The sequence below is a fragment of the Pleurodeles waltl genome, chromosome 2_2, assembly GCF_031143425.1.
Source record: "Pleurodeles waltl isolate 20211129_DDA chromosome 2_2, aPleWal1.hap1.20221129, whole genome shotgun sequence".
NCBI lineage: Eukaryota > Metazoa > Chordata > Amphibia > Caudata > Salamandridae > Pleurodeles > Pleurodeles waltl.
In genome coordinates this window covers 406,627,857-406,653,770 of record NC_090439.1, presented here as the reverse complement: position 1 = coordinate 406,653,770, position 25,914 = coordinate 406,627,857, and positions in this window count along the sequence as shown.

Genomic DNA, 25,914 nt, shown 5'->3' with positions numbered 1-25,914 from the left:
CCATCATTTTGCCCGCCATGCCATTTCACTTTGGACAAAGCCATATGCAAATCATTCTTGACCCTGCTCCCCATGGTAACAGTCCAGCCTGAACTGCTGGGCCAGGTTCTCCCTGAACAGAAAACAAGCATCCTGGGACAGGCTTCAGTGTATCACCCCCTCATCAGCCAGGTTAGCTTGAATTCAATGGCATAGAAAGCACAAGACCCACATCTGGCAAATCCTCCCCACTTAGGGTGACAAATGTAAAAATAACAGATGATGATGGAATGCTGAACAAATAATTCACCCAAATTCACAGATCTGGGTTAAATCCACCGGTTAAATCCAAGAATACATACATGGCAAAGGACATCAGGTCTATGGGTAAATAGCTATGTATAATGTGTGAACATTTCAAAATACAGCTCTGTGTAACACTCTCTTGTCAACAGTGCACTCAACAATGCTATACTATACCAACTAGCAATAGAAAGACCGGTAATGATGACAAAGAAAAAACAGTAAAGCCCATTTATTTTTAGAACCCACACTCTCTATCCACAACAGGCCATTCCCGATCCCTAAGCAAAAAGTGTCCTAAAACAAAGTCCAAGGGTCCAAAAGTCCCAAACTCTTTCCCCTACTTTCTGCATTTCCCACAATCTCTACCTCACAACAAGCCCTCATGGTGAAACAAAAAAACATTTAAAAAGGGCTTGAGGGCATCATCTTATTGGCCAACTTCTGCTGCCCATGCTGGAACAGTGTCCTCTCAATCCTCAGGTGTGATAGCTTGCATATGATGGGGTATTGGAGGTGTGATGTTGAGTCAGAGGAGGGGGGCTGATGGTGGTACAGGTGGTAGCAGACCCCAGCTGCACTTGACAGTGGCCACGTTGGAGGTGAGCCTGGCTGGTGGCTAAAGAAACTTTGGCCCATGCCTCCTCCTCTTCTTCCTCCAGGGCTACCAGCAGGTGATACATCAAAGCAATTTCCTCCAACTTCTGCTGCCATAGCCAGGTGGCTATCTCCTGCCAAGATGGGGCCAGTGCTGGTTGCTGCCTGTTGCCAGCTCTAGCAGCAGGGCTATCAATATCAAGAAATTAAGAAGAACAAATTCTAGAAACATGAATTGTGGTGCTAAGCTCAAACACCTCTTTAGGCTGTCTACAGTGGCACAGCATAGTAGCTGAAAATGTATGTTCCCCTAGGGCCAGTGGAATCTACTCTGGATGTGATGATTGATGCTATCATTTGTCACACAGCCTTGGCCAAGTTTTTCTTCCCCAACCATCAGAGGTAGGTAATCAGTCATAGTACTGACTGCAACAAATTATATGTGTGTGTACATAAATATATATATATATGAGTGCGCGTGGAATTATCAACTGGAGGAATTTGAAAAGTGCCCTCACTATCTGGATGTGAACACAGCTGAATTGACACAGTAGGATTGTTGCTTTCCTCTGGGGGGTTGGAGAACACCCGCGGGGTGGAGGTTTCATTCCTCTTTGCAGTTCGGCTATTAAACATTCAGTGCTTTACAGCGTATTTGAAATTGGCACACAGCCCGGAAAATAAACAACAAAAAGACTATATGTCAGTGTTTATAACACGGCACTCCCTAGATACATTGTTACAAGCTTAGAATCCATTTGCAAGAACAAATCGACAAGTATAAAAAGTATTCAGTTCATCGCCGGTGGTTATTTACACAGCGTCCTGCATCTTATAATCGTTCACTCTTCGTGGTTGTTTCTTTCATTTAGTGGCGCTAAATTGAACATTATCCTTTGACTGTATAGCACAGAGTCCTGCATCTTATAATCGTTCACTCTTCGTGGTTGTTTCCTTCATTTAGTGGCTCAAAATTGAACATTATCCTTTGACTGTATAGCTCTGGTAATTCCTGTTCATTATAATTATGTCTGAACGGAGAAGGCTGTGGGAACAAGCAGCAGCCGAATTGTTTGATAATACCAAGATCAGCAATGGACCCCTGGGGGTTCAGATGCACACCACCTCAAGTATTATTAATCAGTTAGAGAAAGCAAGCATCTCGGAACTTAAAAAGTGGTGGGAGATGACATAATTGACTAAGTATATTGAAAGCGGTAGAGTGCCAAGGGGCCTTCGCATCTTAATACTACCCACTTTAGGGGACATGGATCCGCATTTGCTTGAGTAGTGGAGAACACAAACAGCAGACTGTTCGACCAAACTTATGGGAACGCTAATTACCCAGGCAAAAAGACGAATAGATGAACAGATTATGAAGATTGAACAATTAACTAAAGATTTAGAGAAAATAAGTAATCAATAAGAAGTCTCTAATCAGTTAGCCAAAATGGAAGAACGGATTAAAAGCAAGGAAGAAGAAATCAAATCGCGTAAAGCACATAAGTTTAATAGAGACAGATTGGATTATGAGCACGGAAGAATCTACGCGTTTGCTCGGAAATATGACATTGCAAGAACCAAAAATGTGTCCACAAGCGGAGCAGAGGCTGTTACACATCACGTATCCGCTGAAGTCAGCTCGGAGATAGGCTCTTCTGCAGATGAGGCACCACGAAATAAATTGGATTTTCAGGGGGAAATGCGTCTTATGCAAATGGTCACGCCACCCCCTGGTCTAAATCGCAGACGTGGCAGAGGAAGCGGAAGACGAGGCGGGGCAAGAAGAAGAAACAATCAACAATAGGAATAGAATTGAACCCGCAATCTCCTTGTAGTTTGAACCACTCGAGTACTGTTGTAAACATCTCTAGTAGCGTATTTACAAATAATAAAATACGAATACTTGATCTAGGATTAAGCTTCTGTCCTAATGTCCAATGGGACTATGTCAGTACACGAATTGAGCTCTACAAATTTGTTCGCAAATTGCGTCTAATCAAACACTTTTCCAACAAGGATAAAAATCTCCTTGCAGACAATGTAAACAGAAGGGCCCCAGTCTCAGGGTTTATTATTGTGGATAGCACAGAACTGACGCCATTAATGATCTACCCAAGGAGAGTAATGCATTTGGATGCTTGACATATGACAATATTAATACTAATACCTCCATGCTCAATGAGATGGGGTTTGCTACCAATTTTCATGACACTAGCCATCTGAAATCGTCGAGCAGATTCCATCCTCCACTACCTAGTGGAAATTTGATTGATACGTTCCATGAGCTAGTAATTGGTGACATTGACAAATTCCGCACAAAAGCTCCATCCAAAACAACAAAGAGATCCAATTTTACTCAACAAGACTGGAAACATCTACATGTACTGAGATCCAATTCATCTATTATAATGAAGCCCTGTGACAAGGGCGGTAATATTGCCAACATGGACATATGTGATTATACTAAAGAAGCTTATCGACAATTGTTGAACACAGATCATTATGACAAGTTGCAGATCAATACCATAAATCAATATCAAGTAATATATCATGAGATGCTTATTGAATGGTATACTAAACAACTTATGGACTATGATGAGTTTAGATATTTGAAGATTGACTATCCCAAAATTCCATGCATCTACTTTCTGCCTAAAATCCATAAGAATAAACTACATCCCCCAGGCAGACCAATAGTTAGCATGAACCAGTTGCTGTTAGAAAACACCTCGCGATATTTAGACCTGTTTCTGTGCACTTTTGTCACTGAATTGCCATCATATCTATGAGACACCAATGATTTTCTGGCTAAGATACACAACGGGGGTCATTCCGACCCTGGCGGTAAAAACCGCCAGGGCCGGGGTCCGCGGGAGCACCGCCAACAGGCTGGCGGTGCTCCTTTGGGCATTCTGACCGGGCGGTACAGCCGCGGCCAGCCGCGGCCAGAAACGGAAAGTCGGCGGTGTACCGCCGACTTTCCGCTGCCCATGGGAATCCTCCATGGCGGCGCAGCTTGCTGCGCCGCCATGGGGATTCCGACCCCCTCACCACCATCCTGTTCCTGGCCGTTTCGACCGCCAGGAACAGGATGGCGGTGAGGGGTGTCGTGGGGCCCCCGTAAGAGGGCCCCACTTTGAATTTCAGTGTCTGCTCAGCAGACACTGAAATTCGCGACGGGTGCTACTGCACCCGTCGCACACCTTCCACTCCGCCGGCTCCATTCGGAGCCGGCTTCATCGTGGAAGGGTGTTTCCCACTGGGCTGGCGGGCGGCCTTTTGGCGGTCGCCCGCCAGCCCAGTGGGAAACCCAGAATGACCACCGCGGTCTTTTGACCGCGGTACGGTCTTCTGGCGGTCCCAGCCAGGCCGGCGGCTACCGCCGCCGGCCGGGGTCAGAATGACCCCCAAGATTCCATGGCACAAGGATTATCTAATGGTTACCATGTATGTGGCTTCATTGTACACCTCTATCAAACATCAATATGGGTTACAAGCACGTAGATATTTCTTACAAACACGACCTATTGAATTTTTTGAACACACTAATATGCTTTTATCCATGCTACAGTTTTGCTTAACCCATAACCTGTTCCTGTTTGATAATGACTGTTTTTTACAAAAACAAGGGACGGCTATGGGAGCTTCTTTTGCTCCCACGTACGCCAATCTGTATATGGGCTGGTGGGAAAAGGAGGTAGCATGGTCTGAAAATAACAACATCTACATGGATAGGGTTGTGCTGTGGGTGCGCTATATTGATGATCTTTTTCTCATTTGGGATGGTACTGACCAGTCACTGTTGGAATATATAACCATACTAAATGATAACCCATTCAATATTCATTTGGAAGCCTCTTTCAGTAGAGAGACTATTGAATTTTTGGATGTTTTACTGGAAGTGAGGAATGATCATCTGGAGACCACTATATATCGTAAACCCACAGCATGCAATTCTATTCTACATGCTAACAGTGGGCATCCAATGACATTAAAATGGAGTATACCATATAGCCAGTTTCTGCGGGCTCGCAGAATATGTTCAGATGAGAGTAGATGTGATTTGGAAATTAGGACCATGACGGAAAGATTTCTAAATAAAGGATGTCCTCTTAAAATTTTGGTGGATGCACAAAACAGAGTCAAAAACAAAAGCAGAGATGAGTTACTATTCAATAACATATCCACCAGTAGTGAGATGACACAATCGTCTCCTAGAATATTTTTGCAATACAATCAACAACACAACATTTTGAAAACTATACTTCAGAAGAATTGGCACATTCTACAGAATGACTCCATCATTAGAGACAGCATTGGTCCACATCCATCCCTAACCTATCGTAAGGCTCACTCACTAGGGGATCACCTAACTAAAAGTTTTTTCTCTACAAGAGAGAGTACATCCTCGTTGAGCAAAAAATGTTTGGGATTCTGACAGTCTTGCCATTGTAAGGCATGTTAATATGCACAAAATATGCAAAGATACCAAACATTTGATGGTCGTTACTGTGATATCAAGGATCGCATTACTTGTGACACTGAATTTATGGTTTATGTTGTCGAATGTGGATGTCATAAAAAGTACATTGGCAGCACTATTCACAAGTTAAAAGTTAGATTTTTACAGCACTTCAGAGCCATTAAAAATCAAGACAGAACATATCCCCTGGCCAAACATTTTTGGGATGTACACCAAGGGGATTCCAGTACACTATCATTCTATGGCATCAAATCTATTAAAAATAATCCTAGGGCGGGTGACAGAACATCTGAGCTCAGACAAAATGTTGTGAAATTTTGCCTATTTAATATTGTGGATATAGTAGTATCTCTATAACTGCCACCAATAGGGGGTGACTCAAATGACATAAATGAAATATAAGTGATTTTACAGAAATTTCAGGAATTGGTAGCAGTCTTCAATTGCTGTTTATGGAATTTTTTAGGATTTTTCTATCTTTTATACCTTCTTAGAATTTTTCTTCCTTCAGAAACCAATATATACAGGAGAGTGAACATATAGATATAAGCTTTTTATCACCATTTTTCACTAGTTATAGACACTTTAACCAATAGAGAAATAATAATTTTGTTTATTAGCACTTTCGCACTTTAGTCTGTGGCCTCTTTTTATCCATTCATATACATGCACATAGTAGGATCCTATAACATAGATCTAAATAGAGAAGATTTACTTCATAAAATATATTCATTGCTTTCAAGATGTCGATGTTATATATCATGATGAAATAAGGTAACTTTAAAGTTCGTTGAACTTATCGACTACACATAAGGGTTGTAGTATATGTTGACATTGAAGATGCAGACTACACAGAAGATCAAAGTCCAATAAGGTTCAGCTTGACATTGTGATTAGCTAATTATATGAGATGGAATTGACATTTTATTATTGGTTTTAAATTTTGAATTTAATAATGAATGAGATCATATTTATTGTAAATTATAACCATTGTGGATGTCATTTTTACATCGAATTATAAAACAGTAGCTATTTAAGTTGACTGAGTTATATGTATTAACTTTATATAATATTTTATAGTTTTTTGCAATATATATAATAATTGTAATCCTTAAAATATTTATATTTATATATAGCAACCCATGTTGGAGATTATATCCTATGAATATTTGATTAATTAGAGTGATGATCATTGAGTAGAAAGATTGATGATATCTATCCAAATAATGTATTAATACACTAGTTCATCTATTTATTTTGTCAAAATAAGGATATGTAGTTTTCATTTTATGAAATATGTAAGGTATACACAATGTTTCCATGTTCAAACCATTGAAAGCATTTCATGTTATGTTTGCTGAGTTAAAATTGGGCAGAGATGTGTTGATTGTTTTTAGGTTCTTGCATGTTTTAAGATGGCCACTGTAGTAGATCACATTAGAATGCTATGAAAACAAATTATGGATTTTAACTTGTATATATATGGTGCAGGCTTGATGGCCGGATTTGCTCAGTAGAAGGTGTTTTGCCGAAACGCGTTGACATTTCATTGCAGGACTCAGGGGGTCATTCCGACCCTGGGCGTTGACTACCGCCAGGGCCGGGGACCGCGGATGCACCGCCAACAGGCTGGCGGTGCATCCATGGGCATTCTGACCGCGGCGGTACAGCCGCGGTCAGAAACGGGAAACCGGCGGTGTCCCGCCGTTTTCCCACTGCCCTACGGAATCCACCATGGCGGTGCTGCAGGCAGCGCCGCCATGGGGATTCCGACCCCCTTACCGCCAGCCTGGTTCTGGCGGTTTTGACCGCCAGAACCTGGCTGGCGGTAACGGGTGTTGTGGGGCCCCTGGGGGCCCCTGCAGTGCCCATGCCAAGGCCCCACCAAGATTTTCAGTGTCTGCCAAGCAGACACTGAAAATCGCGACGGGTGCAACTGCACCCCTTCCACTCAGCCGGCTCCATTCGGAGCCGGCATCCTCATGGAAGGGGGTTTCCCGCTGGGCTGGTGGGCGGCCTTCTGGCGGTCGCCCGCCAGCCCTGCGGGAAACTCAGAATTACCGCGGCGGTCTTCTGACGGCGGGACTTTGGCGGGCAGCCTCCGCCGCCCACCAAAGTCAGAATGACCCCCTCAGTGTCACCATTACAAGCAATAAATTTGGTACAATTTAATTTAATTCGGCATTGCTGAATATGATTTCGTTCAAATGGTCGAGATTTAACTAATGGGATTGGTGCAGCCGTCAGATGGTTATCGTTCCATCTGTTGAGTATTATTATATATATATATATATATATATATATATATATATATACATATACACACATATATATATATATATATATATATATATATATATATATAGAGAGAGAGAGAGAGGGAGAGAGCGCGAGAGGGATAGATAGATAGATATACAAACTAACCACACACACACACACATATATGTATGTGATGTATATGTTTGTATGTGTATATTACCCGCTGGCAGTTGCCAGTAGGCAGTTATAGTTAGGACCTACTTTCCAAAGAAAAACATTTTTTTGACTTGCTTTTATCTTTGTCATAATTTGACAAATCTTCATGAAATTTTCAGAAAAAATGTGTGTGCAGGAATCTTGTTGTGCATGGAAAATTTCAGGTGAACCGCCAACCGGGAGGCAAGAAAAGGATGAGTCAAATTAAGCATATTTCACGTGTTAATTCCTATAGGAATTTTGAACAGGACTACAGCCCGAACTGCTGAATAGGATTACACCAAATTGGGCATAAAGGTAGATTTTAGTCCCCAGAATAAATATTTTGTTACTTGGTGTAACTCAGTTCAGTAGTTTAGGAAAAATTAAAGGAAATCCAAATGTGTATATCTATATATTTGTATATCATATCATATCACAAATCCTCCTGATCTTGTGCAGAGATCTTTTTGACTGCCAACACTTCAACCAGGAAGTGTTGGCAACCATTTTGAGACTCAGCTTTAGCTGAGTCTCAAAAACAAACCTTAAAAAAAGAAAAAGGGGCAGGGTACATTTACCCTAAGCTCCTAGCATTGGTCCAAGAGTCCCCCTGAAAATCCAAAAGGCTTAAAAGCATTTCACTTTTTAAAATTCATGGCACAATTTGTAAACATTCATGAATTTTACCATGAAATTTTTTAAAAAAGCAAGTACATTCTCCCATGCTTGCTTTTAATGATTGTCTCCTGGTGGGCCAGGTCCAGGGGGCATTGAAGAGCCCTGGAAACCACGACCTTTCTTGGGCAAAATGTAAAACTAATGCAGTGGGCTGCGTGGACCCCCCAAACCTCAGGTATTGCCACCTTCTCAGGGAAAGAGCAAGTATGGAAGGGGGGGTTCCCGGACCCACCATGCCCTGGGGACCACCAGCTTCATGGGGCTATGTTTATCAAATATGAGGTGGGTCTGCACAGCCCTACCACACCCTGGGGACCATTGCAGTCCCCCGGCTTTCTGGACCACCACCTCTCCCGGGCCAAATTAAAGAGAAGGAAGGGTGCCACACCCACCTAGTGGACCCCTGGGGCACACCACCTCCCAGGGCAGGCTCCTGCTACCTCCTGGGGTGCCTACCCTTGGGAGGTAGCTGTTTGCTTGGCTGGAGCTGAGTGCTCCTGCTAAGCAAAAGCAAACATAACTCTACTTTTAGCAAGCGGAAGCTGTCAAACTGCTCCCAATTGCTGAAAGCACACTTTTCATGCCTTTCCCTGCCCACTGTCATGCGGGCAGTGACGAAGACGAAACCATTGCTCCTGCAAGCAGGGATCTACTATTTAAAGCAGCTCCCTGCTTGCAGGATCAATCCTGGCTCTCAAAGGAAACAGGAGCCGACTGGGATCGTGAGGGCTTTGAGGTTCCCATGTGATCTTCCAAGCACTGACCTATATAAAGTACAAATCATACAAAATGTGTTTTCTCTGCAGTTTCACCTTGTAAAATTGTCTAATGAAGATGCGGGAGGAACAATCGCATTGGCAAAGTTACAGACACACAAGGTCACTGAAGACATTTCCTCGATGTCCTTTATGCAGCTGTAGTATAGTAGATGAGCTGTACATATACGCAGAGGTAGCACTTACTAATTAGCCAGTAGAAAGTATTCCAGTTGGATAGTCATTTTGTACAAAATGGTGGCTCTTCTTGGATAAACAAGCATGCCAGGATTCATTCTCGCAAGATGCTCATTTCACAGTAATTAAACCTCAATGGGAAGCACTTCCACATGTAAACAAAGCAGTTGCTCAAGTTGAAGCTCCACTTCTTTAAAGTTCTAATCATCCAAATTTTCTTGTGCATGCTGAAGACAAAGCAAGTGTTATTTCTCTGTATTTCAACCTTGAAAATGTATCTCTAAACCTTGGTGGATGTATTTGCATCCTTGCTTTTTTTAGAGCAATATTTCATGTAGTGTCTGTGACGAGTGGGTTCTTTCTTGTCAACTGCTGCTGAGAACCAACTCCCGCTGTGCATGGCCAATGGTGTGCACAACCCAGGGCTGGATGGTTGTTGGGGGTTGGATTAATGTATAGTAATAAAGAAAAATTACTTCACATAAAAAAATAGAAATTCACTGAGAACTCAAAGGTTACAGGGATGTTAGAGTTAGGAAATAGAATTAAAAAAAACATAGAAATTCTAAAGGTTACAGAGATTCATGCCTTAAGATAAATATAACTCATGCACTCGCCATGCACTGCTATTTATCCTGGATATTACAGCACTCATGACATCTTTTATAACAACATTGATAATATCACTGTAACATTTGCTGTAAAATTATTTAGAAAAAAACTGTGCATGGCGAGTGTGTGAGTTATAAGTACCTTAGAGCATAAGTGCTGCACAATTAATACTTGACCGTGAAACATTATTGGAGTCATGCTGATGGGTCTTCTTACTCTTCACCTTGTTTTTGCGGCAGTGCAGCATGTATATTGTTATGTTATTAACATAATTCCAGTGACCCTGCTCTTTTCCAACTCCTTCTCCAATTCTACCACTCTAATTCCAAATGTAGGTTGTAGTATTAGGCTGATAGAATTTGGAAGATGGGACATACTTGGCAGATGATGGATATCCCATCCACCATATTCCAATAGACAGTGCATAGAAGAACGTAAATGATGAACTGTAGTGCAACAAACAGGATATTTTAATTGTCACAGATTATCCCACCCATCAAAATCTAAACCAGGCCCTTAGTCCCACATTACATCGAGGCCTCCAACTCAGACTATTCTCATGAAACCTTTACTTCGTAGTGTGGAAAATTAGTCCACATGGTAGTAAGTTATAGGGATTGGGATAGGTAATAGTTTAACTATGGAGCGTTGTGTACCAGTGATTATGTACTGCTCTTTTGCTTCTGTCACAATGGGATAAAAAATATTGGAATCATCAATCCATAATGGAAGACATGAATCATGACTTCATTTTGACAGATAAATGTGGTACAAACATCACATGCTCAGATGGAATATCCTTTTGGTAGACTGGGACAGAAAGACAGAATGATGAAGTGAAGCACTAGTGGGCATATGAGTGGGCACTGGGAAATGCACCTTGTCTTCAGTTTGTGCATTGCCAATTTAGGGTCTGATTTAGAGTTTCTCTGTTACAAATGTGACAGATATCCCGTCCGCTGTATTATGATCTCCATAGGCTATAATGGGATCGTAATACAGGGGAATGGATATCTGTCACATTTGTAATGGAATACCCCCTGAGCCAAACTCTAAATCAAACCCATAGTTCTGCTCTGCTGCAGATGAAACATATTGATTTCACCTCTTGCACTCACTTCAGTACTTACACTGTGCTGCAGTTTAAGGTGGTGATATGCTGAGGACAGGAACTGGATTTTGAAAGTGATAGAAATTATGTATGCCTTACTATTGTCAAAAATAAAGCAAGGTGACTTACCACTTGTTCCTGCCACCACTGGGACTCCACCCTCTCCCTTGATCAGCTGAACCTAAAACAGAGTCCCTGCTATTTGGATGCCACTGCTGGTGGTCTGTGTACCTAGTGAAAAACATAAGGCACCCATTATAAATACCTGATAGCCACCTAAGTATTTATTTTGCACAAGGTCCAACAGCAATACCTCACTACAGGTACGTTAGGTTAGCTATCTATCAGTATCTACTTCCATCAAAAGTAGATTGGTAAATATTTTTTTTTGATTGACAACTTTTTAAAAACTCGGTGCTAGTTGAGTCAACAAAAAATAGTTTTCTCCCAATGTAAGGATAGGATTAGGAATAAGGGAATGGCATAAGGTAAGGCTTTACATAGATAAGCAGCAGAAGGGAATGCAAAGGAGCTACGGTATTGGTTGTGGTATCTCATTCCTTCTACCGTGCTAGACTGTCATGGTAATTGCTAGTATAAGACAACATTGGGGGTCCATGACCATGATAACCACTCTATCTCAGCCTTTGTACTTTTTGACTGTTTGATCTAGAAAACCACAAACACGTTTGGTGACTAAAGTTCATGGACCTGTCTGTGCGATCCTCTTTTATTTTATCAAAAATCTTTTCCCTTCCTAGTACTACAAATCACAACAAAACATGTAAAAGAAGGGAAAGCAAAAGCTTACAAAAAAGGGATCGGAAGAAAGGTTCAGAAAGGAGAAAGTCAGCTGTGGAAACAGACAATATATAAAACACACAGGGAAATGCCAGACTAACAAACATCATTTAACATGAAAAAAACTAGTGCGTTTACACAAGGGCATAATTTTAGTAGTGGGGAGGAAAAATGAGTTTTGGGGGCAGCAGAACCATCTGCCACGGTGCTGGTGGTAGCTGTGACACCGGTTACACCCACTTCGGATATAGTGGCAGCCCGCCCAGGTGCCTTCTCGCCCTTGGGTGCTTAAGAAAGAAAATAAAAAAACAATGATTGGTGGTATAAAAATATCTTGACAGGCCTAACATTGTAGTTTTTTTAATGAGATATCCTATTCCTTTTTTCATAATCCTAAACTTCAAGCTATTACTTTTTGAGATATCCATGCATCCAAACAATGACCTTTGCTTCTCTTCCCCCTTTTGATGACTCAAGTTGTTCCACAGTTGAGTACTGCAAATGAGCTACATCAAGCCACAGAGAAGAATAAAAGTTATGCAAAACCGGCTAAACTACCATTGTAAGAGTAAGTGACATGATGAGTTGAGAATCATACTTGAAATCATGCAAGCACCTGTCTAGCTCAAAATGGAGTAGAATCCTGGCAGAATCATTCACTTTACTTCTACTCCCCTTCCACATTCCTAACTTCCTACATCCTTCCCATTAGGCTGGCACCGCCACTCTGTTGAGGGTTTGTGTTGCTCATGCTTCTAAGGACTGTTTTTGTGGCAGAGGTATCCCTTACTATTCAAAACAATCAAGGGTGCAGCACCATGTAACATGGCACCCTTGCACTCTCATGGTGAAAAGGTGCCTGCATTGAAATGCTAGGCATCACTCAGTGTAGCGACACAGAGAAGGAGCCGGAAAGAGATATCTTAATAAATACATGTCACATTCCTGCCCTCTCCCTTCGATGCAGCACAAGTTGTCTTGCTGTCCTGCACAAAACTTTGAAAACTCTGGGCCCTACCATTGGTGCACTTAGGGCTGTATTTATAAACCCTGGCAGATCATTTTTACATCATGCCCACAATCCTTTTGGAACATAGACAGTTGATGCAACTTCAAGGACTCTCAGATGCAAAAAGTGCATTTATTTCAGTGCGTGGTACACACTAAAATTTAATTGAAAAACTTGGCAAGAAGCCCATAAATAAAGTATTCTTTTTGGTTTCATAAACATTGGTACATGTAGCCCCTAGCCACAATTATTGATGCAAAGATATGTATCTAGACAGCTTTAGTTCTACTTGACTATATAGTTGGCACTGTTTTACAAACCTTCTGAAATTTTCCCAAAATTGGGCTCTTTAGAATCTTGTTGTGCTTGGAAAGTTTTGTGGTGATCCATCTAGCGGGGGCTGAGAAAAATGGGGAGGTCAAAAAAGTGCTTTTCCCATGTTAATTCCCATAGACTCTTTAGAGATGCCTGTAGCTCGAAATACTGGTCAGAATTGCACGACATTTGGCACACAGGTAGCCTTGGGTCTGCAAGAGACTCTTTCTTAATTTGGTGTAAATCCATTTGATAGTTTAGGAGAAATTAAAGGAAATCCACATTTGTATATCTAGGGATGCAACGAATTAGGAAATACTCAAGATCTCATGCAGAGATCTGCATGGCTGCCAACAGTTCAACCAGGAAGTGTAGACAGCCATTTTGAGAATTGGCTTAAGCAGAGTCTCAAAAACAAATTAAAAAAAGGAAAGGGGTACAGTACTGTTAGATTACCCCTAAGCCTTGGTGCAAGGGGGCCAAAGGGACGCTTCCAGCCTAAAAAGCATTTTTGTAACTCACAACGAAAATCACATATATTATTTTAAGGAGGGGTCACTGGGCCCCTTTCAAGGGCTTACTGAAGCTCTGGTGACTGTCACATTCCTGTGGCATTATAAATAAAGCATGAGGGGGTCTGTGCGGGCTCCCGCACTCCAGGGACCACCACCTCTTGGGTCAAACTTGTAAATAAATACTGAGGAACCCCCAGGCTCCAGGGACCACCACTTCCCCAGGGCTATAGATATAAAGTGTGTGGGGGGACTGAGTGCCCCCCATGACCTAGGGTCCACCACCTACCCTGAGCAAGAGATAGATAATCAATGGGGGACCGTGGCCTTCCAGGCCCAGGGACCACCACCTCTTAGCGCCACACTTATTGGGAGAGTTAAGTGGCCACTTGCACCACCACCTCCCTGGGGCCATATTTACTGAATTACATTGGGGGATTGCTCAGACCCCGAGACCCGGGAACTTCCATCTCCCCTGATCTACCATGTATAATAAGGAGGGGGTCACTTGGGGCCCCCCATCTCCAGGGACCACCAACTCCCTGGGCCCAAATTCAGTGTAGGAGGGGGGCTGCGCGGCCCCCCTTGGGACCCATGCATGGACCTGGGGATAGCCAATTCCCAGGGATGGCTCCTGCTACCTCCCAAGGAGCCCACTCTTATGATGTAGCTGTCTGATTGTCCTTGGAGGGAGCTGACACCTCCCATCGAGCAAAAGAAAACATAAGTCCACTTCAGCAAGTGGGAGTTGTTGCTCAAAGTGGAGTTTTCATCTCCTTCCCACACAAAAACATGCTTGCAGGGAAAGAGATGAAAACATTGCTCATGCATGCAGGGAACTGCTTTGCAAAGCAATGCTGGCTCCCACTGGATATGGGAAGTCAGCTAGGACTGTGGGGACCTTCAGGTTCCCTCCGCAGTACTGTGCTATCACCAAACATCTTGCATGCGCTTCTGAAGTCATTCTATGGAGAAACTATTACAGTAACAATAGAAATGGTCTTGCCATAGAGTATCTTACAAGCAGCACACAAACAAGATGTTTGATACAAATGGTATAGTTATATTTTGATGAATAGCATAACAGATTCATGTCTTGCCTACTGGTAAAGCTCTTGGCCTGTCACTCAGTAGGTTTAAGGTTCAATTCATGCTATTTCATGGCAGTGTGTATGTTTATTTACTCGTGTTTAGAATGTTAAACATTTCTATCAAAGGAGTAGTTAAGCCTTTTTCTCCATCACCATATTTGAATTGAATGTCATAGAAATGTCTGGACACTGCAAACTAAGGATTCATCTTTAACCATGTAGTTAGGGTCTCAGACACCCACAGAGTAGACTGAGGTTTCCAGTCTGGGTGTGTCAGTTGTCCTTTCTCATTTTCAAATTCTTTTCAACTTCAAAAATCTAAAGTACATAGAGAAAGGTGATCTCACACTTTTTACTTGTCAATTGTTTTTTCTATTTGACGGGACACTTCTCGTTCTAAGTAGACAAACGATGGATGGTATGTGGAATGAATCACACATTAACCACCAATCACAGATCTGGGTTTAACCCATCAATTCTTTTGCTGACCATGCCACCTCATATTGGACCCAGCCATATACAAATCAACATTGACCCTGTTTCCTATGGGAACAGTCGAGCCTTAACATCCAGGCTAGGTCCACCCTATACTGAAAACAAGCATCCAGAGACCAGTTTCAGGGTATCACCCTTCATCAGCCAGGCTAGCCCGAGTCCAGTAGCAAAGTGAGCCCGGGACCCACATCTGGGCATACCCAGCACACTTGGGATGACAAAAACAAGCAAACACAAATGATGGACAGAATGCAGAACCAATCAGATATTCACCCCCAGTCACAGATCTGGGTTTAATCTATCAATAATTTTGCTAACAATGCCACCCAGATTGGATGCAGCCATATGCAAAACAGTTTTGATTCTGTTTCCCATGGGAGCAGTCTAGCCCAAACTGCCAGACCAGGTCCTCAATAGCCTGGAAACAAGCATCCTGGGACCAGTTTCAGGGCATCACCCTTTATCAGCCAGGCTAGTTTGAATCCAGAGGCATAGTGAGCCCGGGACCTGTGTCTGGGCATACCTGCTGCATTTAGGGCAACAAAAACAAGGAAACAAAAATTAAGGATGGAATGCAGAACCAATCAAACATTCACCTCCAGTCACGGAACTGGGTTTAATCCATCAATTCTTTTACTCATCATGCCACTAGCCAAAGGCCATGCACAGCGGTGTTTGGATTATCTGATAGTAATTAAAACTACTTTACTATAAAAAAACTGGTAACTCACTAAAAAAACAAAGGTAACAGGATGTTCTAGTTAGGATACAGAATTAAAAAACATAGAAAAGTACCTAAAATACCAAAGGCTACAGGGATGTTAGAGTTAGATTCTGAATTTACTCACACAGATCCATAGAAATTCACCAGTTATACTTATAGTTATTTCAAGTAACTATACCTCATGCCCTACGGTAAGTATAGCTTGCACCCCTACCATGCACCGCTAATTACCCCAGATATTACAGCACTTATGACAACTTTTAAATTGTCATGAAAAATATAAATAGCAATGAAACATCAGCAGTCAAAATATTGAAGGAAAAACTATGCATGGTGGGGGCACTAATTATAGTTCCCTTAGGGGACGAGCTATAGTTACTTGAAATATCTCTAACTATAACTGCTGAATTTCTGTGGTTTCATATGAGTAAATTAAGAACCTAACTATAATAATGCCCCTGTGTCCTTTGTTTTTTTAAGTGATTATATATATATATATATATATATATATATATATATATATATATATATATATACACACATATATATGTGCATATATATTTATAGCTCTATCTATATATCTATCTATCTTGAGTGCAATGCGGTCAAATGGTGCACTCTATAGCTGGTGCGTGGGTGGGAGGCAGACCACCAGCCTCAACCCAATGATAGCCGAAAAGAAATTGCTCCACACTCCGTGAACCAATATAAATTTTGCTGTCTATATTCAAACAGAACCACAACTGAACTGAGGCATTTCAACCCTCGCCATCTTTTTTCAAGTAGGTAAGTCCTTTTACTATGTTGCCTTATATACAAACGTCCCAATAGCCTATATTGAGGCATGTTGGTTCTTGTAGTTTGTATCAAAGTAGATACATAGATATAACTGCAAACTTAAAAATAGACTGTGAAAAGTAAAATAAAACGACATATGGTGCTAGATTGTCCACATTATCAAAAATAAATATTATTAACAACCTATTCTGATTTGGTCCTTTAGCAACACAATGATTGCCTATCATATTCACACTCAGTATATGAAAGTTATTTTGGTCATTACTGCTCAAAAATAAATTTGAATCACCTCCACTGCAATAATCATTCAGCAAACTGGGACAATTCTTCATCATCACCCTAATGTAATAGTTTGTGTCTAGTGCTCTTCTCAATTGTTCCATTTATCACTTATGCCCTATGTGGTCAGCTTGCTGCCCTTGACCCACTCGCACTTACCTTCTGTTGTCTGAGTGTATGCCATTATAGTCTCACAGTTGCCCCTCCATTGTATATATTGCTTTAAGTGCCCATCCTGCCTCCCCTCCATGGTCAGCTTGCTGCTTCTGCCCCTTTGCCTTCTGCCCCCTGTTTTCAACGTGCAGTCCCCTATACCCTCCCTCCTGCCTTGTCTAGTCCATTGTCCTGCCCCTGAACCCTCTCCCATGGTCTTAGCCTGCAACTGTCCCTCCTGTCTTTCTGGTATGGTCGGCTTGCTGCCCTTGCTTCTTTCCCCTCTGCTCTCTGTTGTCCATGTGCATGGCCCTGTCCCCTCCTGTGAGAGGATGGTTCCGATTGTCTGGTTCGCCCTGATTTTTCACTTTTGGATCACCTGGTTTTTGACCTTTTACTGTGAGGGAACCTCATAGTTTGGGAGTCACCCTCAGTAAACCTATGGTAAAATGAGCTGTGCGTGTTTACTGCCGGACCTGCCTTATTAAGCAAAGGCTGCTGTGACACAGCAAGGGTAGGAGGCCAAGGGCTGGTTAGACATGATCATGTGTGCACACACATGTGCACCCATGTGAGGGCTGTATGGTTAGCCTTTCTGGTGTGCGCAGACCAAGAACTGTGCTTAGGTAGGCTGGCACAAAGGGACTATGCGCAATGGGTGTTGACCTGGTGTAGGCCTTATGAGATGGGTGTACATGTGCAAGGTGTAGCCAGTGTGCTTTAATGTTTCATTGTCATGACACATCATTATATGCCAAATGGGAAAGGCTGGATTAGGGTGCAACTCCAGACTCCAGACCCATAGACTACTGAGTTGCAGCAATGTATACTGTAATGTGTATTAAAAGAATAATGCAGGAGGTTACAAACATATATGTGTACAGCTTATGGGTCATCCAGGAGTGTTATATTTCTCTGACTCAGCTCAGGGTTAAGGACAATTATTGCCCTGTCCCGCTACAGGAGCAGGGCCTTGCACCAATCAGCCAGTTGCCAGTCTATTCCAGGAACTGGTTTTAGAAGCCCTGGCAGGAATGTCAAGGAGAGGCATATTCTCTTAGAGCAAATGTGGCAACTAACATCGCCATTTTGAGCTATTCCAGAAGACTGTGCAGGAAGGTTGGGACAGGGGCAGAGAAGTGATTTGGCACATCTGGTTAAGCCAAAAGTGCAGCCCTGCTGGTCACTCTTACCCACTCTTAAAAGGTCTTGCACAGGAGAGGGCTCTCTCTGTTGCATGTGCTTTTCTTCAGGGCACTGGGACTGAAGATGGGTATTGTGGACAACTGGAAGGAAGAAGCCCCTGACTGCCCACTGGGGCAAGGACTTTGTCCCTGAATAATTCTAACCCATAACCAGGCAAGCTGGTTCCCTTACACCCCCTGAGGACCAGTTGGGAGAAAGACTGGGTTCTTGCACAAGGAGATCACACAGCCCAGAAGAAAAGAAGCTACCCAGAAGAAAGGCTTGCATAGAGTCAGTGGGACTTGTTCCCTATCAATTTGGGAACCTTTCAGGCCAAGAGGCCTAAAGAGAGTGTCACAGTTGGTAAAGGTTCACCAACAGCAGCAAAATGAGCCAAAGAAAATCAGAAATAGCCCAACGGGGCCTAAGAAATCATGATATGAAGCCTGACAAGAGACCTTTTCTCGGCCAATGATACAGTGGATAGGGCTTTGCCACCGACCATGAATGTGTCGCCGAGGTAGACCGGGGCCTGGAGGCTTTACCCATGAAGAAGGGAGCTGGGGAGCACCATTGCACCTCCATGGCAAGAAGAGGTTCTGTGAGGGAGCATTTTGCTTTGCTTTCCTTCGACAGTGAGGGGTGGGGCCCAGGACCCCATTCTGTGCCCTGGCACCAAGAAAACAAGCCGGGGGATGCTGTTGGGCCCCTACAAAAATGACAGTGAGGGGCCGCTGACCCCCATCCCACAGCGCCCCAAAGAAGCAAAGACCGGGATGCTATCATGCCCCTGCGAAAATGGCCTGAGGGGCCCCGGACCCTATCCAGGGGCCTAACCAAGAAGAGAAACCAGAGAACGCCATTGTGCTCCCAGTGTAGATGGCTGCCAGCTTTGGGCGGGATCAGTGGGCAGAGCAGAAGTCGGGGAGCACCATCAGCTCCTTGTGAAGGCAGTGGACGGGGCTCAGGACCCCATCACTGGGCCACAAGGATACAGAGGAGGTAGGAGAATGCTGCCGCACACCCTCATGTGGCCTGCATGGCCACAGCACCCTGACGTGTCTGCCCACTGAAACGGGCAGATTTGAAATGCTAAGCTGGTACCCATGGCAGCTCTGGAATATCCTGGCTGTGAAGGGAGCTGGTGGGACCGGCCGGGGTGGCCTCCCTGCGCTGATCCCAACACCAAGAACCAACCTGGAGTTGGTGGTGTCCAGGTGGAGCCGGACACCCCCAAGGCGGTGATCTCTCTCTCCTAGTGGCAATGCAGCTCTCCCAGCACAGCAGGAGAGCCGCTCATACAATATTCATGCTCCTTCAAGGATGCCCCATAATGCCCTGCGGGGCCTGCCCATATTTTAGCCCAGAAACTGCTTGTTTTGGTCTTCTGGTGGGTCCTGGAAGATGGGGTCACCACTAGCATGTCGCAAATTGATGGGGGTGCTGTAGGAGGAGTGCAGCCTCCCCTGAGGGGTTACCCAATGTCCCCACCCTCAGTTTCAGTGGACTTGTATCTGATAACCCCTCAAGGGTTTCAACACTTTTTTTAAGCCTAGTCTTTGCTGCAACTTTTGTTTTGGAGTGGTGGAACTAAAGTTCAGGGCCAGATTTACAAAGAACTTGTGCCACCAGAGCGTCACTTTTTGTGACGCTTCGGTGGCGCTGTGCCGTACATCACATTTACAAGACATGCTAAACCACGTTTTGTTTATGCTACCTTGTAAATAATGGGCCCTCCGATGCAGTTTTCTGCATCAAAGGGGCGTGCAATGGGTGTTTCAGTGGGCATTCCACCACAACACCCATTGTTTTTGCCGCTACCCCAGATTTACAAAAAGTCAATTCCTCCTTGTTTTAACTTTTTCTAAGTGTACTGCAATCTGCCACACTAGGGGTGGCATTAGCATGGTGCAACATGGAAAAATACTTTTATTTCTCCTCGTTTTTGCTTTTTCTATGTGTGCTGCATTCTGTAGCTCACACAGAAAGAGCAAAATGTAATGAAGTATTGTTTATGTGCAGGAAGGGAAACACAGGGGTGCACTGTATTAGAGTAAATATGGAGCATCCCTCTGTTTCTAAAGTGGCTCAGTGCGGTGCTGAAAAGTTTCACGCAGCAGCGCGTGGCATCACGTTTTTGTAAATCTGGCCCTAAGGGGCATATTTATACTCCGTTTGCGCCGGAATTGCATCGTTTTTTTTGACGCAATTTCGACGCAAAACTAACTCCATATTTATACTTTGGCGTTAGACGCGTCTAGCGCCAAAGTCCATGGAGTTTGCATCATTTTTTAGCGTGGACACCTACTTTGCGTTAATGAGATACAAGGTAGGCGTTCACGTCTAAAAAATCGACTCCGAGGCATGTGCGTCGGATTTACACTCCCGGGCAAAATTCACGCCCGGGAGTTGGCGGGTGAAAAAAAATGACGTACGGCCGCTTTTGCGCCGTTTTTTAGCGCCTGCAAAAGGCAGGCGTTAAGGGACCTGTGGGCTCTGAAGGAGCCCAGAGGTGCCCTCCCATGCCCCCAGGGACACCCCCTGTCACCCTTGCCCACCCCAGGAGGACACCCAAGGCTGGAGGGACCCATCCCAGGGACATCAAGGTAAGTTCAGGTAAGTGGTTTTTTTCATTTTTTTGTAGCATAGGGGGGCCTGATTTGTGCCCCCCTACATGCCACTATGCCCAATGACCATGCCCAGGGGACAGAAGTCCCCTGGGCAAGGCCATTGGGCAAGGGGGCATGACTCCTGTCTTTGCTAAGACAGGAGTCATTTCTATGGGGGTTGGGAGTCGAAAGAAATGGCGCAAATCGGGTTGAGGCGAAAAAATTGCCTCATCCTGACTTGCCCCATTTCTTGACGCCCAAGCCCCATATCCCCCTACGCCTGCGCTGCCTGGTGTACGTCGTTTTTTTCCACGCACACCAGGCAGCGTCGGCGGCTAACGCCGGCTAACGTCATTGAGTAAATACGGCGCCCGCATGGCGCTTCAGAATGGCGTTAGCCGGCGCTGATTTTTTTGACGCAAAACTGCGTTAGCGCAGTTTTGCGTCAAAAAGTATAAATATGGCCCTAAGTGTTTTGCACACTTCTGTCATTGAGCTGTACTCGGGCTACATTTGAGTGATATTTTTGATACATTAGTGATCTTTTCTCTGGTAGCCATCTTGGGAGACTGATTTGTTATGAAGCTCCCTAATCTCCTCATTCAATGCAGTATCCTCATCAAAAAATGCTTTAAGTTTTTCACTTCAATTCCATCAAATTGGAGGTCAGATGTGCCTCAATCTTGACATAAATTCAGAATGCTAGCACTCTAGTTGCTCAATTGGACACTGTAGTAAACTGCTGATCAACGAGGAGTTCACCAGCAGTCTTCTGCTAGTGTTGAAAGTACATGTTTCAGCCTACATGCCAGAGTGTTTTAATGAAATAGAGGAGGAAGATATTTGAGAACTCACTTAAAACGTGTCCTAATTTTTCTTTCTACAGCACTAACCAAAATTTCTATGACAAAGTGAAACCCTTCATTTTTCTCCTTTCTAAATTAAATGTTTTAAATTTGATCAGTTTGATTCAATCAAGAACGCTTCAGGTGTGCCACAGTTTTGTCATGACTAAGACTGTTAGCACTCTAAAGGCTGTATTTATACTCCGTCTGCGCCGAATGTGCGTCAAAAATTTTGATGCACATTCAGCGCAAACCTTGCCCCATATTTAAACTTTGACGCCCGAGCCTGCGGACATCAAAATTCCGCTGTGTGCGTCATTTTTTGGATGCGGCAACCTGCCTTGCGTTAATCATATGAAAGGTAGGCGTTCCCGTCCAAAAAATGACTTAAACGGCCGTGCGTCGTATTCATGCTTTTGGGCAAAAATGACGCCCAGCCGGGAAGCTGAGCTGGAAAATGACGCACAGCCCGATTTGCGTCAAAAATTAACGCCTGGGTCAGGGCAGGCTTTAAAATGGGACAAACACACCTATATTTAATCAGAACACAGAGAAGCAACAGCAGAGCAGCAGAGCAGCTAAAGAGAGACATGGAGGTGCTTCTCATCCAGCGTGCACACAGACGGAGAGCCCAGCAGCAACAACAGCAGCTACCACAACACCAGCAGGGACCCCAAAGGCAGCGCAGAAGGCAGGAGAGGATATTCCGCACCAGAACAATCCTTCAAGGCCTTAGGGAACCTGACATCATCCAGAGGTACAGGTTGAATTGGCAGGCCATTCAGCAGCTGCTGCGCAACATTGAGCCACAGTTGGAACCCACCTTGCTGACACCCCGCACCATCCCACCAGAAACCACAGTGCTTGCCGTACTTCACATGCTGGCAAGTGGCTCTTTTCAAACAACTGGTGCCCTGGTTGCCAGAATATCACAGCCATCATTCTCTACCTTTTTGCCCAAAGTACTGGATGCCATCATTGGACTCACACCCTGCCACATCTGCTTCCCTAACACACTGCAGAAGCAGCAGGAAACAAAACAGGGGTTATACCTCATTAGTGGCTTCCCACATGTCCTTGGTGCAATCGACTGCACACATGTATGCCTTGTGCCACCTGCTGCAACTGAACACCTCTACCGCAACAAGAAGCACACACATTCCATCAATGTGCAGGCCATTGTCGATAAGCAAATATCCTGGGAGTGTCCATGATTCATTCATCTTCCGTCACAGCACCATCAATCAACACTTCCAGGATGGACGGCATGGCAATGGACTACTTGTTGGTAAGTACAAAAACCTACTTATATACACACTGCACAGCAACCCTCTAGGACAAACAACACATACACCACAACAGCAACATGTTGACAGGAACACATTGAGGTCGTGACATTGCTAGCCATGTTTCATAGGTCACCATTGAACCTATCACACATCTGAAATTAGTGTACAGTCTAATGTTAAGACGTCAATGATCACAATGCTTGGATTGGGTTGCCTAATTGTCACCTTGCAAAATGTAAGCGTCTCAATTATGTTTACATTAATCCATTGCATAAGTCTAAAGGTATGGGATGTCCAGAGTACATTGACATGAACGTGTTAACAACACTGTCAAATTGAACCTGTGTATGGAATTATCATCTCACTCCCAGTGAAGACACAGGGACACCTGTATCACAAGTCACAATGCTAGGGAGGGCACACTGTACTGCAAATCCCAAAACATACTGCTGACAACCGGTCAGCAGCCAAACACTCGTTCAGCCAAGGAAACAACACAATGCAGATGGTACGTCCTACAAGCCTAGGATGCAACACAATAACACAAAAGAGTCACAGACAACACAAGACACCTACTGCCATTCAAGGTGATTTCAATGGGGCAAGCTACATCAACATGATCCCATTCATTTTCTCTTTCAGCTGATCAAGGGTATGGGATCCAGGCATGGATTATGACACCATTTGGCAACCCAAGCACTGCAGCAGAGCGTGCCTACAATGACGCACATAGGAGGACATGCAGCATAGTCGAGAGGACCTTCGGCATCCTCAAGTCAAGATTCAGGTGCCTCGACATCACTGGTGGTAGCCTCCTATATTCCCCTGAAATGGTCTGTAATATCATTCTAACATGTGCCATCCTGCACAACATTTGCATAAGAAGGAACATTCCCCTCTTGGAACCAGAGCCACACATGCGTGAAAAGGAGGAAGAGGAGTATGGTGGCCTGCAACATGAGGGGGAACAACAGAACATGGCTGCTGGATTGCGTAGACGCCAACATATCGTGAACAATTTCTTTTAAAAATAATCACCATCACCACTTTATTAACTAATGTAAATATACACCAATAATAATCACCATATCATGGTCTGGCTAATCATTTTTGCTCACCTTTATCTCTAACTATCAGAATAAGAGTGTTGCCTCATGGAGCATTGCTGATATACCGATCAGGACACAGAAAATGCCAGAGCAATTGTGATGCGTATCATAAAACGGTCACATACACACACACTGTAAATGACATATATCCTGTACATTTCACCTTTGAAGGGCAATAGCAGAGGACCACACCTATTTCACACATACATGTTGGCAACATGGTTCATCGCAGAATATGGCACACAACTAAGACACCATCACTCAATAAGGGGAAAACAAGCCTCATGCATGACTGGTATGTATGACCAGACCCTTGACAGCAGTAAGTCCAACTGCATCCAATCTTTGCAAGGACTATCTGTGACTAGAGTTCCATATAAGCAGAACATAGACAGCACAAGTGACACACCTATGACAAGCATTGCGCACTTGACACTCCAAGTACATGTCAGCCCATTTCCTAACTCCTGACACACCCCTGCACCTGGTCACAACCCACCTGTCTGAAGAGGTCCCTGGAATGGTAATATGTGTACTCCGATATTCCCTCCTCTACACACACAGACTAACAATAGTAATCCGGTGTGCTACACCCTTTCCTATGGTATACTATTGTCATAGTACATCTGACTGCATGGACGTCAGGTCAATTAATACACTGCCTTGTAGTTTCTAAGCCCTGTTAACACCTGTAGATTGCTTCCCGTGTGAAAGGTAATGTTGCCCATTTGAATGCAAATCTCACCTTCAGGACTTGTGATAAACTGAAGCAGCACACACCTGTGAGCACCTCCATGCACACCACCCATTACAACATGCACTGCCCCTGCTGATGCCTGGAACAGCATAGAAGTTGCCATTTTGTCAAATACACCATTATGCTTGCTAGTAATTAAGCCGAGTAACAAAGCCCTTGGGTTCATGTGTCACCTTTAAAAGCACAGGACATACACAGTTTTACATGTCAACTGTCTTGTTCCTTCTCCAACCAGTCTTAGTCAGACCACTGATTATGTAACTTGTGAAATTGCTGGATCCTGATTGACCCTGCATCCTGTCAGCCTGACTGGCACCTGTCTGTGCATTACCCTAAAGATTCCCTGTGGCTACATATGTACCACACCTGCTTTACCAAACCTCTCATTCCTCAGAGGGTATTTCGTCATGTGCTTCATCAATGCATACCCAAATACATTGTATAGCATCATCTGCCTTTTAATTGTACCATATTTGTTAAATTGTCTTGAATACCAAAATCAGGGCCCATCCCGTTTTTGGGTCTCATGTATGCATGAACGACAAAGTGTGTCCCAGGGCCGTGTCCAGGGATTAGGTACGGTGCCGGCAGCAGAACCAGCAACCTCTGATAATGTCCATGAAAAGTCCACACATGTTAGGACCCTGACAGTTCACACGCTGAATCACATTGCTCACAACATATTGATGCCCGTGCGTGGTGAATAGCTGCGAGAATAATCAGCACAGAGGCTATGATGTTCCCAGATGCAGTGGGAATTTCAGAGG